This window comes from Aptenodytes forsteri, unplaced genomic scaffold (genome assembly GCF_000699145.1).
Source record: "Aptenodytes forsteri isolate BGI_AS27 unplaced genomic scaffold, ASM69914v1 Scaffold93, whole genome shotgun sequence".
Lineage (NCBI taxonomy): Eukaryota > Metazoa > Chordata > Aves > Sphenisciformes > Spheniscidae > Aptenodytes > Aptenodytes forsteri.
In genome coordinates this window covers 2,291,966-2,309,134 of record NW_008794665.1, presented here as the reverse complement: position 1 = coordinate 2,309,134, position 17,169 = coordinate 2,291,966, and the positions used below count along the sequence as shown (strand labels likewise).

Below are 17,169 nucleotides of genomic sequence, written 5' to 3'. Positions count from 1 at the left end.
ACTCATTTGTCTTTTGGGCTCTGTGCATGATTGTGGGCAAGATCATGCCAACTAGATTTTTTTGGGATTATTTTTCTCAGCATGAAAGGTTTTCACATATCTTCAAAGACTTTCGTACAGCAAGATCACGCAAGCCATTTTAACTGTTTGCCTAAGATAAATCCTAACCAACTCACTATACTGAAAAACTTTTAAAGTAACATTTTACTATCCATTCACATTTGAAAGAAAACCAGATTTTTCTTTTCATTTAAATATATGGGATGTATACAAAATTTCAGCATTTATTCAGAAGCAAGCCTTTAAAAACAGAAATTTAGTCTAAACAAATCCTTCCCCATTTCAGTGAATTTCTAGTTTCCAGTCAAATCATGTTTTTCTGAAAAAAACAATCTCTAGCTGCTCTACCAGATCTTTTACCAGTTTTCTGTTTCGTTGGTCTCTATGTCAGACCTGAAGAATCACATTGCTTTTTTCCTGACCCTCTGCTTGGCTTCACTCAGCACTTTCCCTATGCCATATTAGCCAACTAAGCTGTAAAACTAGGCTGAACCCATTGACTTTGTACCTCTAATGGGAATAAATATGTGACAGCTAAGTGAAAAGTCAACAAAACACAAAAAGGCCATCTGGGGCCAGGCAATCCAGAGAGAATTAAAAACCAAGTCAGCATGTCAAAATAAGCAATGTCAGTACATCATTTAGATTAGGCTTTGACAATGTAGATTATGTTTTTAAAGACTGTTTACATATAAAAGTTACTGAAGCAAGCCACACCGGCTGCTTGCTCACAAGATGTAGTGCACAAGGAACGATTGCATTTGGGACACATTCCTTTTCATGCATAGTCAATCTGAATTAGACGCTGCAGGCCTGGAAAGGGAATATTTCCTATTTCCATTCGTAGGCATGGCACTGGGAGGATTTGTGCAGATTTTGGAGCAGAAATGGAGCCATATTATCTGTGGACTCCGCATGATTGGCAGGATAAAGAAAATTCTTTTCAAAATACACACACACACACACAAATGCAGGACCGGGTCAGTTTTAATCTTCAGGCTCTGAAAATGGTCAAGAACGTGGGTTTTTTGCCTCCCAGTGGAGGTTTAGGTCTATCTAAACGGCCAGGGAATAAGGGATAGAAGTGAACTCTCTGTTAACAAACAATACAACTTGTATGCTTGTCTTATAGGCACTGCAACTCACAGAGCTCTTCCTAGCTTGGATTATTCTGATCCTCCTACAGGCACCACTTGGCTAAGAAGTAGATAGCATGACTGTGAAAAAAGCCCTTCCTAGGAGCATTTAAAAGGATAATGACTCAGCCTGAAAAAGAATCATGATGTGCAGACAGCAAGGGAAGGAAATAGGAGACAAAAGCAGAAGATCAGAAGGGGGGAAATGAATCCTGAAAAGGATCAGATGGACTTTCCAAACAAAGGAATTAAGCAAAAATGGGGTTCAAAAGAGGAGTAATTTTACATGCAGAGAGATAACCTTTGAGGTGATGGCAAGAGCAGAGGGTTATGTTTTGACACCTGCTTTTGTCCTAACCCACCTTTTTAACATCCTAGTGCATTGAATTCACCTAAGTGCTTGTAAAGAGATTTATCAGCTGCTCAGCTGGTCAGGAAAAATTCTCTTGATTTGGCTGCCTTGCTGTAAAACAACTCACAGTGAGAATATATAAAAGTGGCAGAAGCACTTACTGCCAACAATATCTATGATGAAGTGGTGTATATAAGATCCTTAGAGCAGACCTGATAATATCACAGTTCAGGTTCCCACAAAGATATTACTTTTCATAGATAAGATCACAGTGAGCCTCAGTTAAAGCGCATGGGGCAGGAAAGAGATTGAAGAGCCAGAAGGAATCATCCCAGCCATCTACCTTCAACACGATTGCTCCATGCAGTAAAATACATCCTTTTTAGCATTTTTGCCCTATCCATTTACAAATCTAGGGAATTCAAATCCATGGAGCAAACCTAAGTTGCAATTGTCATGCTTGCAATCACTCTCTTTATGGAACTACTCCTCAGTCTAACAGTTTTCATTGCTATTCAACGTATTTATTTTTACTACTTTTTTAAAAAAAATAACTTTCTTATGTCATTCCTAGTTATTTTTCTTTTTGCAGTTCTAAATACTCTCGCTTTGGGGCTGACACCTTTCAAATATTGATGAACCTTTCCGTTAGCTGAGCTGGATATAGCTTTCTTTAATCTTTCCTTGCAAATCTATCAATTCAGTCCTCCCATTATCAGTGACACTATTTTTGAACTGTCTCCAATTCTTAATTTTTATATATGAGAAAAACACCTGTCTCGCTAAGAGAGAATCAGTTATCTGGCAGCTCAGGAGGCATATGATTCCCTTTTTAGCATACCCTTCTTCTGAGATTCATAGTCTAAACCGTCTGCCCATGGATCTTTCACACAGCTTAAGACTGGTTTTAGCCTAAAGATCTATGAATAAAAAGTTGCTAGAATATAGCATATATGGAACACTGCTGATATTTTACAGATTTGCACCTACAAATAAGGGGTAGCTATACTATGAAAAGGGGGGATGATGCTCTGTGTGAAAGGAGAAGGGAATTTCAGAACAAAATGTCAATTAAAAACCTATATCCTTCTCTCTCTCCCTCTTACTATGAGAAGCACATATTTTGTAGCTTTCCAATAGCTATGCTGAAGACTTCCACTTTGGGCCTCAAAATGAATAGCAAAAATTCCAGCTCTGCATTATGAGAAAAAGTTAAGGAGCTTACAGTCAGTCAATTACGGAGGCTAAATGAAAGCAAAATCTCCTTGGAAAAATAAATGGTTCTTTGTAATATACATAACTCGCTACCCGCAGAAGATCTGCATCCCTGATTCTACATTTCCACATCACTACATTGGCATTTTGTGTTGAGATAATAACATTTCAGGATGGTGGCAAATCTGAATGCTGTTCACACACGACCGTGCAGCCCAGGATTGCCAGGGAAGCGTTTGTAGGAAGGCAGCCTATTAGCATTCAGCAGCAACCCCAGCTTTCCAGTCTGCCAGGGCATGGAGAACTGACACTTCAGTCTCCTTCCCCGTGGCATCCCGCCTGTCAGTATGGCAGAGGCTAAGAAGATTTTTGGAGTACCTGATGACTATTGCCATAGGAAAAAAAAAATTACAGGCAAAATTGAACCTGTTAGTTGTTCATCAGGGTATTTTGAACTCAGGCACTGCACTGGTCATTAAGTGAAACTGGGAGGTACGGTACCAGACAGAAATGCTTGACTTGACTTCACAGTTTTGTGAACAATTCCGAAGGAGTTACTGTAAAAAGAGCTGTTACATGGAATAGGGACCATCAGCACATAGATGGTAAAACTATTTCTATAAGGCTGTTATATTTCTATTTTCTATCACTGCACATTTACGAGATTTTTATTTGCTGAAGCCCTGCCTGTAGATATTAGTTAAAATTTATCTCTGTTGACTCCACCAAAACCCAATTGAGTTATACGAGGAAAGCATTTAAAGCCATTACACTGTTGCATAGGCACATATTTTATGCCAACACGAATGTGGATAGTATTTCTTCTTACAGCTAAACCATTCATGCAGAGTAGGCTGAAAAATGTATTTGTGTACAACTCCAGCATTCTAAAAACACATTTCCAGGTCTAGAAAATTATAAGTTTCAGAAAAAAAATAATTGTAAGTAAACAACAACCAACTACTGCAATTTTTCATACTTGAATTCTTGGACAATATATTTTCTGTATTTTAAATTCCTCTTCAAAAGAAATACAAAGAATCTTCATAAAAGAAAAAATGTACGCAGTAGGCTGCAGAAAAAAAATAATTGTAAACAACCAACAACCAACTACTGCAATTTTTCATACTTGAATTCTTGGACAATATATTTTTTAAATTCCTCTTCAAAAGAAATACAAAGAATCTTCATAAAAGAAAAATGTACGCAGTTAGGCTGCAGGTTAAGCAGAACTGGCAGTTATTTTTCCTCCAGAACTTTTTTAAATATTTCATCATACATAAAATATGTTACCTGTTATAAAAACAATGCAACTTTTAAGGCCATGGAAATCTTAAGTCAAGTTTCAACTGATTAAAATTATATTAATTTCCTGGAAGAAAATCCAAAAATTATTAGATAACGCTGAGCACATTTTCTGAATACTCTGGGCCTACACCCTGGTGGCACAGTGGTGATGCTTTTTCTACTCATTTCCATTACGAGTCAGGCGCCATCCTTCCTTTCCGACTGCTGTACACCTTTTCCTGCCTACCAAATTGTCAGTTGTATTTTAGCCAAGGACACATGAACAGAAACAGACTCTTCCACAGCATAGCAGCAGCGACTCCAGCTCCGACCTAAACCCAATCAGGGACACTGATTAATCACCTGCTCCATACAGCGCTTTGAGGGTCATGTTCTCCAATATGGACCATTCCACTGCACTGAATACACAGGGGAAAAACACCATTCGATGCTGCTAGCCCTATGCCTATCAGTGTGGACCTGAGACTGCAGCATATATAAATACAGAAATTAAATTTTTGACATAATCTTTGCATATTCAGCAAGCATGCAGCAGCTGCAGCCTGCAGAGAGCTGTACTCCATTCTACAAAACAGCCTCGCCGAGGCTGCTATTACATGAGGAATGGAGAAGAGGGAACAAAATTGAACGAACATTTGCAAATATATGAGTGAGAGCTAATATACATAATGTGGATATTGTACTTCAAAATGGGAAAAGGCCAAGACAAAATTTGTGGTGGAAGCTTAAATCTAGATTTTTATGTTGTCAGATGTTGCCAAACAGCTTGATGGCATTCACAACGGAGGGTTTTTTCAGCAGAAGGGAACGGAAACACATTGATCTCCACAATCCTCTTGCAAGAGGCCAATGAAGTTGCTGTTTATCGGTCTGAAGCAGAGGTCAGATCTTCTGCCTTCAGAGAAATTCTTGTTTGCTAATTTGTCTTCCTCCAGGGACAAAGGTTTCAAGTCTTGGTTTTGTTCATGAAGGGCACAATTCTGGCTAACTTCTATTTGAATCCCAGTGAAATAAAATCTCACATTTCAGCTTTGTTCAATAAAACCCACTAATTTACAGTTCTCTCAAAACTAAACTTTCTGGAGTTCTGAAGTACAATTTTGGAGCTTCTTGCCCCACACTCCCTTGAAGGCCAGCACATGTGGCTGATCTGCATAACTTAAGAGTGAAATGCAGTCATGCAATCAGGGAAACAGAATACGAATCTGACCGACAGCTCTCCGCGGTCCATGACAGGAGTTGGATTCCCGTGGTGGTATTAGAGCACAGAATAAAAATCCCTATATACATAAAACTCTATTCAGTCATCAAGGCAAGCAGCTAATTAAATAATAATAATAACCCTTTAGGATGTCATTTTGCAGGGTCTATAGAAAGCTATTTAAATTCAAGGGACAGTATTTGACAAACATTGAAACTTATTCTTTGTACTTATTCAAACAGAAAAGTGCAGAATCATTTCTAAAAGCGTTATTGAGCTAATGCCCAGGAACAGCAGCAGGAAATGAAACACCGGGGAGCTTAGGGGAAGAAAGAAGAGGTTAGAAATCCCAGCCTCATCTCCTCTTCAGTATGAAGTTTATCTTTCATTACATTGTCATATCAGCTTCAATGGCGTGTCTATTTGTTCCAGATAAAACTTCATCAGGAAAAGCATTAATTCCTCATATGCAACCTGCCACCGACTTCCTGAGAAAAGCCTCATGATCACATGTTCACTTCTTACACTGGGCAGACCTTGAATAATTCATCTGGAATTAGAAGAATTACTCAGGTATGAGCGCTCTGTAATGAGAGGGTGTCTTTGTGTTAGAATTTTTCCAGTGTTCAGTGCATTCATTTTGCCATTGTAATTAAATGCATCTTGTAAGTTACAAGAAAGAAAAATAACAAGCAGAGCAAAACAGAGGGGAGGCCAATCAAAGGTACAATTTCTGAGGGTGGTGGGAGAACGGAGCCAGCTGCTTCTCCAGGTAATCACAGCAAAGCACTAAAAAGGCAGCAGATCACGCTGATCACTGACATGCAGCTGAACCACAGGTTCATTACAGCTAATATTAATTTCAGATGGAAGAGAAACAGGAGAAAAAAACAACAGGGGGGAAAAAAAATCTCAGCAAAGCAGACCTTTGAAAGGTAAGGAACAAATTTTTTTTATGCCAGCATCTCATTTATTTTATGACAACTAAGTGCTGCTGATAGTAATGGAGACTATTTTAAGGGTATCACCAGAGAAGGTCATATACAGAAATGACATGAAAGCACTTCAGGTTACTCAAAAACTTAGATCTGTGGTAGCCAAGTAGCAGTCTCAATAATGAGGCAAATTTAAATAAAATGTCACTAAAGTGACTCCCCCCTTCTGATATATTTGTATTTTTGTGGCAGCTAATCCTCAATAAAAGAACATTTAAATGAGGAAATGTACACAGATCAATCCTCTTAATTTGGGTGAAAAAGTAAAATTCTGTGGATTAAAGTATCAGGAAGAAGATAAATGCAGGTGAATTTAGAGAAGCAGCATCCCTCCTTATATTAAATCGCTCCAGCACGACACTAACTGAAGGGTGCTTGTCCCCATTCTTTAGAATAGAAGCAGAGTCTATCTAACCGCAATTCTTGGGCAGCATTCCTTATTCAAAGAAATACTTACTGAATACCAACTGTAAGGATAGAAATATCATCAAAAGCCAAAAAAACTACTCATCAAAACCATTCATCATCTGAAAAAGAACTTTCACCACAAGAAAATTCTTTGCAAAACTACCAATGTTACTGAAAAATCCTCCAGTAAAAGCTAATTTGAAACAAGACAGTTTCATTTTAGAAACTTATTTTAAAGAAACTGACTTAACTTTCAGGTTTTTATATTCCTTGTACAAAAGCTCTGATCACTTTCATAGTGGTAACAGGATTCAGGAAGTCCCATTACTCAGGCAAAAGAATTTAACTATCTTCTTTTGAACCATTTTATCCTTCTCTCTTTGATAAGCATCTCCTGCCCAGGTTTGGATGGAGTCAGCTTGGCACTGCAAATCTAGACACAGTATCTTGAAGCTCTGAAAGAAATGCTTCCCAGCTCCTCTTTTTTCCCCCTCTGAAATTACACTGCACAGCAGTTTAGCATGTTTCCCCTCATTTTGGTACCCTGCAGGAGACAAGAAGCACTAACTGCTGGCAACCTGCACTGCACCTCACAAGCTTGGGCTGGGGCACGAAAGAACAGGTTTGGATCATAAAAGCTCAGTGCTTTCACATCAGTTTGCTTTCATATCGACTTTGGTGGTCTTGAAAGCTAATTCTTCCTCTGGAAAACCTGCAAGAAACCATCGATCTTCTCTAGCAGTGAATCTTCCCTTTAAGTGCAGCGGTTCACGTGGCTGCAGAAAGAAGCAGACTGAGATTTGTCCCAACCCCTTAAGGTTTCTACCTCTCAGTGATACCTGGCATCCCCTTTCCCTGAGAGTTCAATAAGGGCTACCACAGGGTGTCTCTAACCAAGTATTTCTTTCAGGCTGTAAGTTCAGGCTGCTGCACAGACTGGCGCCATGGAGGGTTTCCAGCAAAGCACTCCGGAAAAGCTCCACAGAGAAATTTCTGCCCTATGGTATTTCCAGCTAAAGCAACCATTTTAGGCCCGATCAGGTCTCCTGCAGGTGGGTCAGTCCCTTTTGACTGCAGATGCTGCACAAATAAATGTTCCCGTATCCCCAGGTCAGTGCATTGTTAAGAGCCATTATTCCTCAAACACGTGGGTTCCTAATGCCACCACACCGCCCCTTGTCACCGGCTTGTCAGGTCTTTGGAGACCCCGCTCCTGAATGCATTTTAATTCTCACAAGAAGATACTTTGAACCCATGGGAAAGGAAAACATTACAGATCTGAGCTAAGAAGGTTTTTGCTTTCTTTTGCAGTTTAGGACCCATGGAAAACATTAGGAGCTGTGGGAGGAGGAAGACCAGTGCAGCGGCATTTTTTACTCAGTTCAGATTGACTGCTTGCTATCACCATGCAGACAACTGAGAAGATGACACAACCTAACAAGTTGTCATGTATTGTCCCTGTAGTCTTAAAAGCTAGCTCCTCTCTGCTGCTGCCTGCCCCGCAGCAAACTGCAAGGGGGAGCAGGGTGCCAGGGTGAAAAATACAGACAGCACAACTCCTGCAATCCAACACACTCAGCATTTCGCGGTCACCAACTAGGAAGTCAAATCCCTCATGTAAAACAGTTAATACAAAGAATATGGTTCCAGTCATTTAAAACGCACAACTAAGCCTCTGCCAGGCAGAGCAAGTCCAGGTAAAGGAGCAGGCACCCAGGTTCTTTATGTACAAAGGTAAATAAAGATGTAAACAGTGTCCAGAAGGAGTTTCAAGTTCAGACAGCACCCAAACCAGTGTAACTTATGCATCTGAGCACTTTTTACATCCATCTAAGGATTTTATATATTTATTGCAACTCTAATTCCAGGTGATAGTTGGGCTTTCGCATCCTTACAGAGTGAAATACTCACAGCCTTTGCCTCAAAGTGTACGCAACTTAGTTCACCTCTGGCTACAACCTGTGCAGGCACTTCCATTTATCCAAGGCTGTAACATTCATTTTGCATACCTCTGTAAATAACAAATGAAGTGCAAGTCACAGACTCACATTATATTTGTTTCTAATTCATCCTGACCTGCCCACACAATAGCTCAGATGCCAGAAATGAGTTTACAGTTGACAGAACTAGGAAACAGCAGCCAAACATCAACTAAAAAAAAAAATAAATGTTGTAAAACAATCACTCGATTCCTTATCGTGCTGGAGGATTCATTCAGGACTGATATTTTTCGAGGAAGATTTCTAATCCTTTCTTTCTCCTGAAGCAGAACTCAACAGAAATTCCTGGGCAGTACACTTGACACAAACTCAGAGAGATAATGGTAAACACAGAGCTTTTGTTTGAGGAAAGTGATAAATGGAGCTATTTATCTTTCTGCACAAGGAGTTTCAAGATTTTGAATTAAGGAAAAGTATCGCAAATTTTGGGACTAAAACCAATAAAAAAATCCAAACTGTAGAATATTTTATTCCAAAAAGTTGACTTCAACCTGAATTATTTTCCCTGCAATGGATTAACATTTCAAAATGAAAAACCATTTTGATCAGAAGTTAATAGTTCAGTATGGAAATATCCTATGATGACATGTTGACAATTTTAGAGTTTTTAAAGGTAAACAAAGTTTTATAAAAATACCTCCTTCCTTACACAGTTTCAGTTTCAATTACTGTAATATTCCAGTGGATAAAACCCTAATGACAACTCACTCTGTTTTACGTGATCTATGTTTGTAAGCATCTTAAAAAAAAAAAAAATTTAAACATCTATAAATAGAATCATTAATACAATAAGCAATCGTATTTCTTGCTTCAGTCTACTTTTCCCAAAAGTCTGCTAAATCGTGGAAACTTATGTCTCCTTACGTTTTGCCCAAGCCTCTCAGATTCAAACTTGGACAAAATATGCTGTGAAATCTCATTATATCATAAACAAGAAAAACAGTTCTTTGGTAACTATACAATGCAATTAGCCAGTCTTATTTATTTTCTTAATTTGAGTTTGATGTGTATACCCTGTGTCACTGGTTCTTTTGAAAAATATAATAGAATTGGGTTAAATTCAAGTACTTGTTCTAGTCCTACCACATCAGTAAAAATGCCAAGGCATCTTTGAGAGGAGTAATGAGAAAAGTGGAGTTAAAATATTTATGGAATGGAAAAAATGATGGTACAGGGGTTTTTCAATTTCAATCGTGATGAAACAATGCAATCAGCTGATTTGCCTTCTTAAAATGAAGTAGCATTTCACCTAGAATTGGGAACATCAGTTGAGATTTTCTTATTTACACAATGCACTTGCAAATCAGGTATTTGTGCATGCAGTGTGGACAGCTAGGTACCCAGCTAATCATGTAGACCAGTAAATATCTTACTCGAGTGAATGAAATAATTTCATTAGTTAGCACCAAACAACGGGAAAGGAAAATGAAAAACACAAGCAATAGCACCATAAAATCATCAACTTGACATTCTAGCACTTCATCCAATGTGCGGCAGGTATCACCTAGCATCTGTGTGGCGATGGCTTGAAAAATACCACTACCTTTTTAGGAAATGTAATCTCATTCATCTTATTTATTTCACTGAAAAACAAATTGGGCCTTGACTATAAGAAGAAAGAATATCTAAACTGATGGTTATTTTTTAGTTACATTTATATTGTAACCTAACTTAAAAATAACTTCTCTTTTACAGAACTATGCCATGAGAGGGACAGTACATGGGACACATATATACTAAATGCAGGGAAGAACTACAGTTTTTCTCTGGCTTTGGAAGAATTAGAGGAAGCCAAAGTACTTCACTGCACCTGGGAACATGTGAGCTGCCAGCACAGTGGCGAGGGTAGAGAAAAGGCCTTAACTGGCTGCCAAGGCAAAAAAATAAAAATTTACTTGCCCAGGTCTATTGTATTGGCATGCTCCTCATTCCTTCAGTATGGATTTTTAAATGGAAAACAATGAACACAATTTTCTTCTTCATTTGTTTAGGGAGATAGTAAAGGACGCTACACAGCTTCTCACAAATTGGCGATATGCGCCCGACCAAGTTTTCAGGAAAAGCAGCTGCGTGCCTGCACCTGTATGCACAACCCACACAAACAGCTATGCAGCTGCGCAGTGCTCTGTGTGTAGATACATCTCCTTTCTGCGTTCAGTTATATTAAAACACCATATGCAATGCAACTGCACACACGTGGGTTCTTCTTCTGAAAGTATGATCCCTTCAGAGACAAATGGAAAGCATGATTCTTACTGATGGACATCTACATCAAGTCCAATGTAGTATCTTTCTTGCTATATCATTCATGTTAAATTTTAGAAAAAGTTTAATTCACAAGATGTATACAAGAAAGCAGAGGAAATACAATGCCAGGAAAATATATCCTCCTTTATCTTATGTATGACATATCTATGAAGAACGTATTTTATTGTAGCTGAAGAAGATAAAACCACAATAATATTTTCTCTTGTCTCTTTTGACTTCTTTTTAGCTGTGTTTATTCTTTTTGTTGTATTTCAAATTATTTAGAGCTCAATAATGCAAGTTCAATGGGAATCTAAGGCCCAGTACAGGCATCTACATTTGGCAGCTACTGAATAAGTAATAGTCAGTTCAATGGACTTACTCTGTACCTACAAGGGGCACACAGTCAGAGCAGAACCTAGGCCTAGCAATGTTCAAGCTGAATGAACCGAGAGATAAAACACAGACCTGTAAGTGCATAAAATATGTCAAGAGCATAATAAAAATTAAAAAATCTACAGATTGAGTGTAATATGATAAAGATTAAATCAAAACTGCAGTCTCATAATATACATAAAACTTGACATGGGGTGTTAGAAACACCTCATAGCTTGCAGCTTTTACTAGTAGTAAAAGCTAAAACATACTGAAAGCCGTATAGAATGTGTGCAACATAAATCATGAAAGGATACAATACAATTTGACACAGTATCTGTCAAAAAGTGTACCATGTAAAACTCTATGGGGACCGAAGAAACTCCGCCAGGCCTGGACTACTATTAGAAAGAAATTCAGAACAAACCTTCTGCAAGTTTCTCTGTTATTTGGGTGTAATTCATCTTTGTTCAGCTAGGAATGGATCTGGATGTTATAGAACATTATGTAAAGTAATTCTTGCTCTTATGAGATTTTCCCTCCACGTTAGTCAGTTCATGAGGTCTGGAACAGTCAAGTCAGCTTCCAAATTGGTGGATGCAAATACAGAGCCGTTTGTAAAACTGTTTTCAATGGATGCCAAATTTGAGCTAATAATTTCTCATGTTGGACGTAGGGAGCAATTAAGTCTGAAGATATGAGAAAGGGTGTTGTAGAAAGACACGTCAAACCTTTGATGTGATGTTCGAGGAAGGTGGAGAAACAGGTGGATAAGCCAGTTGATGGGAGGCTGAATTGGGCAATTCAAGATTTTGAAAAGCGGGACGTTAGTTTGAGAGTGGAGAGGTACAGCAAGAAGGGTAGTAAAAGCCATTAGATGCAAAGAATTCACGTGATCTTGAGTTACGTGCTCGGCTGATGTTTCCACTCCTTTCCACTAAACTTCATTTTAATTTTGCAAAACCACTATCATGTCTGATTAATGAGGGGAGACTCTCAACACCACAGCATGAGAGGACGTATTCAGAAGTACAGTCTTCTAACTCAAGATTGTTATTGGCATCTATGGAAAGACAAAGTAATACCCTGAGTATTTTCCACAAAAATGTTGTCATTCCCAAACATATGCTATATGTTGTTATTTTAGCCAGAATTTTGGTATGAGCTCTTTCGATTTACGTTTGGGTTTGTCTACTTTGATTCTTTTCCGTGATCTCATATCATGTTTCATTTTTTGTTGTTCTGCACTTTTTGTTGTGTTCCATCTGCCGCTCACTTTGTTAAATCCAAAATGATTTAATGACCAAGCTAATCAAGAATAAGATACTGTTTAAAGAAAACTGTCTCCATTTAGCTTTCAGCACAACTATAGCATAAGCAAAGATGTTCAATTTAATAATAGCATCATCTGAAGGACTGAAAGCGTTTTGCAAACATTCATTAACTGATGCTCACATTTTCCTTTTGTGAGAAATTATTCCTGCCTTTGCTGTTTACACCTGCCTGATCTGCACCTACATTATTGTGTGTTGTCGCCAGACTATGCTGTGAACTGCAACATTTGGGACTCCAAGAAAGATTCATATAACAACTTGTGCGTGAAGACAAGACTTGAGCAAAATTTTAGCACTTAAGGCCAAAATTTTGATTCTGAAGATACTGCTGCTTATAAGCACCTAATTTTTTTCATGCCAAATTCTGCTTTTGAGCAAGTAGTAGCTGTGTGCCTCTCCTCTATAAGGGATGAGCAGACCTGTGTCCTCTCTCACACCAATGCTCAGTGAAGACCTATGAATGAGGTGACAGGGTACCAGTGCCCATTGAGAGGCCCAGTCCAGCAGCCTCCCCAGTGCATACTTGAAGTGTCACGTAAAACACAACCGTGCTCAGAACTCCTGCCATGCATGAAACAAAATTTAGAGGTTTTCAAATTTGGATTTGTCATCTTCTTCTGACCACCTGCAGTGCAGGAAGCTAGCCCATGCCAGTTCTCCATGCTGCAGGACATATTATTTTTTTCAGTGTTTCCCAGAGGTCACAAATTCAGATGGTTTGGACCAAGGTATGTTGCAGTACCTTGGATCAATCACAAGAAAGATGTCCTGGCCATCCATCTCTTATACAAAGGAATACTCAGGAACTGCAGCCAGTGCTTAGTGGAAGATTGATGAGAAATTTTGAGGTTTCCTGGGAATTTGTATCCCAGTTAGGGACAAAACTCACTAATGGGAAGGTGCCATGTGCTAGACTGGTTTGCTCACAGGTTGAGAATTCTTACTAGAAAGATATTTGTGCTGGTTTTGGCTGGATAGAGTTAATTTTCTTCATAGTAGCTAGTATGGGGTTGTGTAGTGCTTACACTAGTCAAGGACTTTTCAGCTTCCCATGCTCTACCGACTGAGAAGGCTGGAGGTGCACTAGAAGTTGGGAGGGGACATGGCTGGGACAGCTGACCCCAACTGACCAAAGGGATATTCTGCACCATATGACGTCATGCTCAGCATATAAAGCTGGGGGAAGAAGGAGGAAGTGGGGGATGTTCAGAGTTATGGCGTTTTGTCTTCCTAAGTTACCATTATATGTGATGGAGCCCTGCTTCCCTGGAGGTGGCTGAACCCCTGCCTGCCGATGGGAAGTAGTGAATGAATTCCCTGTTTTGCTTTGCTTGTGCATGTGTGGCTTTTGCTTTCCCTATTAAACTGTCTTTATCTCAACCCACGAGTTTTCTCACTTTTACCCTTCCGATTCTGTCCCCCATCCCACCAGGGGGGAGTGAGCAAATAGCCATGTAGTGTTTAGTTGCAGGCTGTGTTTAAACCATGACAGTATTACAAGCAAATCCCGTCCCGAGGTCAGAGTGATAAAACAACCAAAGCTTCCGCTCTTTGATTGATGTTATGACCAGAACCCCTTGGTACTTACAGACTTGTATAATACAGCTGCTTATCTACTGTTTTTTTCTTTAGAGATGCATTGTATTTTCCACCCATCTTGATACAGTCCCTGGTATTTATATCCCTACCTCTGTTATATTCAGCAGGGAATGGGGTCTGTTTTCTTTGATTAACTAGCCATTCGGAAAACAGCCACAAACACCAATCAACCCCCGTGCAGTGGGAAAGCTTTAGAGCAGGGAATGGTAAACAACCCTCTCCTGCCATTGCAATCCCAGCGAGGGAGTTGTGCACTCTGTCCAGATCGGATATTTTATACAAACTGATAGAAGAATGAAATGTGATTACAGCCTGGTTAAAATGCTTTTTAAAATACTCCACGTGGCACTTTAATCCTCTCCTCCCATAGCTTGGCTATTAAAAAGAAACTGATTGTAGTCACATTTTCAAACTGGACAACTCTGCCACCTAATTCAAATACAAAGAGACATAAACTGCTTGCTGGCAATTTAACTAAAGAGAATAAAATGGTGGAAAAACCACAATTATCATTACTCTTCAGCCTAAGGAAAGATTCTGCTTATTTAACAGAAGAATTTTAGCTTTATTTTTAGTTGAGACACTTTAAGAAAGCCAGCTTACCTACCTGGCCTATCTTTCTCAATGCCGTGCTGTTACTTCTACATTTTTAACTTGATGGCTGGAAAGTTCACTCCATCTACATTTCTTTCCAAGAAAAGCACTCAGAAAACATCTTCTCAGTTGCTTGAATCAGGTCAGAAAAAGACACTACCAGGAGGCATCGTAATATATAGTATAGAAAAAAAAGATTATTTTGTTTGGCTTTCTAAGGATTTTGAGTATTAAAGGTGCCAGGCTAATGCCAGAGAATGAAAGGTCTTGTATCATTTTCATTTGTCACTGCCTATGCAAGTACACCATTGACACAGGCCAGTCTTGCAGGTTTGAGTAACAGGAGAGAGAAAATCATTTTTCTACATCCATCTGACCCTCTACTCTACTCAGCTGGGACCGCCACACTTGACTATAACGACACTACCAGGAGGCATCGTAATATATAGTTTAGAAAAAAAAGATTATTTTGTTTGGCTTTCTAAGGATTTTGAGTATTAAAGGTGCCAGGCTAATGCCAGAGAATGAAAGGTCTTGTATCATTTTCATTTGTCACTGCCTATGCAAGTACACCATTGACACAGGCCAGTCTTGCAGGTTTGAGTAACAGGAGGGAGAAAATCATTTTTCTACATCCATCTGACCCTCTACTCTACTCAGCTGGGACCGCCACGCTGGTGACTATAACCATGCAAAACCTGCAGGAGCTGAAAATACTGTTTAGGTAATATTTAGAAAAGCTCCTCTGCGCACCCACAAAGGAGCTCAGAGAGACAATGTCAGGAGGGAGTGCCCAAAAAATGCCCTGCAGGGCTGCTCCCTGGTCCAGCCCAGGAGCCGTCCACAGCCTGTATGCACAGCCACGATGTGCATGCAGAGTCCCATTTTAGTTCAGAACACTCCTCTCCTAGATTTCAGAGCCCTGCACAGATGTTAGGAAGAAAGCTGTGTGAAACTTCTGGCTGAATGGGATTTGAAACCCCCTGAAATATTTAGTGGGAATTAAAGAGGTGTGTTTTCATTTCACATTGCTCCTGAGGAGGCAAGTGAATAAGGCTAGAGAGCAAAGCACCCGCAAGAGCTGCTGATCGTGTCCTGACACCAGACCTTAGTGCAGCCTGACAGCCTCCACACTGGAGACTTTCTGCTTACTTTAAGTGTCCTTTAAAGAAATAACTCCCTACAACCCAACCTTTTTTTTGTTGGCAAGAGTATGGGTTAAGCCCACAAAACTTAATCATATGTTCTGGCACTCTGCTGAGTAGGACACCAATTATTTTTGTGTAACAACCATCCAGTTTGAACCACCAGATCTGGTGCTTCAAACTGGTCCTCTCCCTCCTTAAACACAACATAAACATTTTTTTTTTCCTCAAAACACTTGGGGTTCAATAAATTGATATATTCCAACAAAATGCAGTTTTACTAGAATATTTCCCACTATGTATAATCAGATGACTGAGGACAATGTCAAAAAGCAGCCAGCAGCAAAAGTCTGCTCAGTCTCCAGTCTCCCAGACCAGATATTTTAAGATCAGACCTTAGAGATCTCTCTGGCTCTACAACCTGTACTTGCATTTAAATGCACATAGGCATTTAGAAGCACAGACCTGGAGTTTGTAAACATAAACACCATTGTGGAGATGCAAAGGTAAAATTTTGGGTTCCTCTTTTGTATTTGAAAAATTAGCCTTTTCTGTGCTTTATTTCGCTAGATGATATCTTAAACCAGACTGGACTTTCTTCTCCCTCCTGTTTTGAGACTAGGATGACTTTAAGGGCAATCATCTGTTTTAATTAAAGGTTCTGATACTTAGATACTTGATACTTATATATGTTAGAGATTAGAAAGGTTGATTCCCTAAGTATTCTGGCAGTGCTTTTTTGTTTACAGTTTAATTTTCCTGCACCAGTCTTATTACTTCACTAGCATTTCATTGCCTACCAATATGCTTATTAATGTATTGATTATTTAAGGATGATAGTCTAAAAATTTGCTATCAGAGCAGCTGCAGGTTCTCCTTGAGCTATCCTTTTTTGCTTTCCTATTACTTACAGCTGTAAGAGTATTAGAATTAAAAACTTCTGAATGATTTCAATATGCTTATTAATGTATTGATTATTTAAGGATGATAGTCTAAAAATTTGCTATCAGAGCAGCTGCAGGTTCTCCTTGAGCTATCCTTTTTTGCTTTCCTATTACTTACAGCTGTAAGAGTATTAGAATTAAAAACTTCTGAATGATTTCATGAGGGACTATGAAGTCTTACAGTGGAGACTTAGAATCATAGAATCATAGAATCATTGAGTTTGGAAAAGACCTCTAAGATCATCGAGTCCAACCG

The 17,169-nt window shown here is 39.1% G+C and overlaps 1 protein-coding gene across 1 annotated transcript in view; it reads right to left on the bottom strand.

Annotated features, from left to right (window-relative positions):
* The window catches only part of GRID2 (glutamate ionotropic receptor delta type subunit 2), a 766,470-nt gene that overhangs the window by 75,817 nt on the left and 673,484 nt on the right, over positions 1-17,169 (bottom strand). The gene's annotated exons all lie outside the window — the stretch shown is intronic.